At 59.4% G+C, this 2500-nt stretch overlaps 1 pseudogene; it reads left to right on the forward strand.

Moving 5' to 3' along the window:
- Nucleotides 1-2500, forward strand: part of LOC124567741 — a 6970-nt pseudogene that overhangs the window by 1303 nt on the left and 3167 nt on the right.

A 2500-nucleotide genomic window follows, 5' to 3' on the forward strand; every position in this document is an offset into this window, starting at 1 on the left:
TGCTCGTACGAGTCTCATCCGGTAAAGCGAATGATTAGAGGCCTTGGGGCCGAAACGACCTCAACCTATTCTCAAACTTTAAATGGGTGAGATCTCCGGCTTGCTTGATATGCTGAAGCCGCGAGCAAACGACTCGGATCGGAGTGCCAAGTGGGCCACTTTTGGTAAGCAGAACTGGCGCTGTGGGATGAACCAAACGCCGAGTTAAGGCGCCCGAATCGACGCTCATGGGAAACCATGAAAGGCGTTGGTTGCTTAAGACAGCAGGACGGTGGCCATGGAAGTCGGAATCCGCTAAGGAGTGTGTAACAACTCACCTGCCGAAGCAACTAGCCCTGAAAATGGATGGCGCTGAAGCGTCGTGCCTATACTCGGCCGTCAGTCTGGCAGTCATGGCCGGTCCTTGCGGCCGGCCGCGAAGCCCTGACGAGTAGGAGGGTCGCGGCGGTGGGCGCAGAAGGGTCTGGGCGTGAGCCTGCCTGGAGCCGCCGTCGGTGCAGATCTTGGTGGTAGTAGCAAATACTCCAGCGAGGCCCTGGAGGGCTGACGCGGAGAAGGGTTTCGTGTGAACAGCCGTTGCACACGAGTCAGTCGATCCTAAGCCCTAGGAGAAATCCGATGTTGATGGGGGCCGTCATAGCATGATGCACTTTGTGCTGGCCCCCGTTGGGCGAAAGGGAATCCGGTTCCTATTCCGGAACCCGGCAGCGGAACCGATACAAGTCGGGCCCCTCTTTTAGAGATGCTCGTCGGGGTAACCCAAAAGGACCCGGAGACGCCGTCGGGAGATCGGGGAAGAGTTTTCTTTTCTGCATGAGCGTTCGAGTTCCCTGGAATCCTCTAGCAGGGAGATAGGGTTTGGAACGCGAAGAGCACCGCAGTTGCGGCGGTGTCCCGATCTTCCCCTCGGACCTTGAAAATCCGGGAGAGGGCCACGTGGAGGTGTCGCGCCGGTTCGTACCCATATCCGCAGCAGGTCTCCAAGGTGAAGAGCCTCTAGTCGATAGAATAATGTAGGTAAGGGAAGTCGGCAAATTGGATCCGTAACTTCGGGATAAGGATTGGCTCTGAGGATCGGGGCGTGTCGGGCTTGGTCGGGAAGTGGGTCAGCGCTAACGTGCCGGGCCTGGGCGAGGTGAGTGCCGTAGGGGTGCCGGTAAGTGCGGGCGTTTAGCGCGGGCGTGGTCTGCTCTCGCCGTTGGTTGGCCTCGTGCTGGCCGGCGGTGCAGGATGCGCGCGCCTGCGCGGCGTTCGCGCCCCGGTGCTTCAACCTGCGTGCAGGATCCGAGCTCGGTCCCGTGCCTTGGCCTCCCACGGATCTTCCTTGCTGCGAGGCCGCGTCCGCCTTAGCGTGCTCCTCCGGGGGCGCGCGGGTGCGCGGATTCTCTTCGGCCGCCATTCAACGATCAACTCAGAACTGGCACGGACTGGGGGAATCCGACTGTCTAATTAAAACAAAGCATTGCGATGGCCCTAGCGGGTGTTGACGCAATGTGATTTCTGCCCAGTGCTCTGAATGTCAACGTGAAGAAATTCAAGCAAGCGCGGGTAAACGGCGGGAGTAACTATGACTCTCTCCGCGTTGGCGGCCGCAAGATGTTGGCGGCGGCGATGGACCCCGAGACCGTTCTTGGTTGTAAAGCTGCGGTGGCACTCACTACAGGTATACATAGCTGCAAAAGTTACAAGATTTTCGGCACGGCCGGTTGGCCGGCTAGGTGCTGGGGGAGTTGGGGTGGCACCTTCAGCGGAAGGGCCACCACTTATTCTATGCTTACTGCCCCCAACTAAAAAAAGGGATAGTGCGAGGGGGGGCTGGTAACCCCCCCAAGCCCCTGGTGCGGTCTTCCACTCTGCGAAATCAGCGGGCCCACGAGAAGGGGAGAAGACCGCAGGAGAGGAGAGGCTAAGAGGGCTAGGCCCATGTATTGCGCATCACTCTCCCTGTAACTATAACCCAAGGAAGGCACCTCGCAGCAGCAGCACGACTACATCAAGACCGCACTTCGAGAAGCCAAGTCCGGATGCAGCCACACCGCTGCCACTTGGCCACCTTAAGAGAGTCATAGTTACTCCCACCAACGGCTGCACCAACATCCCCCGCTGACTTTCGCCCCATTACGGTCTGCTCGGTGTTGGCGCGGACCTTTCACAAGGTTCTCGCGTCACGCCTGATGCGCGCTTGTGCTGTGGACGAACGTCAGCGGGCATTCATCCCTCGGGATGGGATGTTGGAAAATACCTTCATCTTGGACACTGCTCTCACCGACGCAGTTCGCTCCTGCCGCTCTGTCTTTGTGGCATCGATCGACGTATCTAAGGCATTCGATTCGGTAGATCATGCTGCCCTTCGCCCTGTGCTGAAGGCGCATGGCCTGCCGGATTGCTTTGTCGAGTATGTCGAGCGGTGCTACGAGGGCAGCACGACAGTGATAGCGGACGGCGCCGGCGTGGGCGTGTCTGTGCAGCCAGCACGGGGCGTTCGCCAGGGCGATCCCCT

The sequence above is a fragment of the Schistocerca americana genome, unplaced genomic scaffold (assembly GCF_021461395.2).
Source record: "Schistocerca americana isolate TAMUIC-IGC-003095 unplaced genomic scaffold, iqSchAmer2.1 HiC_scaffold_1392, whole genome shotgun sequence".
NCBI lineage: Eukaryota > Metazoa > Arthropoda > Insecta > Orthoptera > Acrididae > Schistocerca > Schistocerca americana.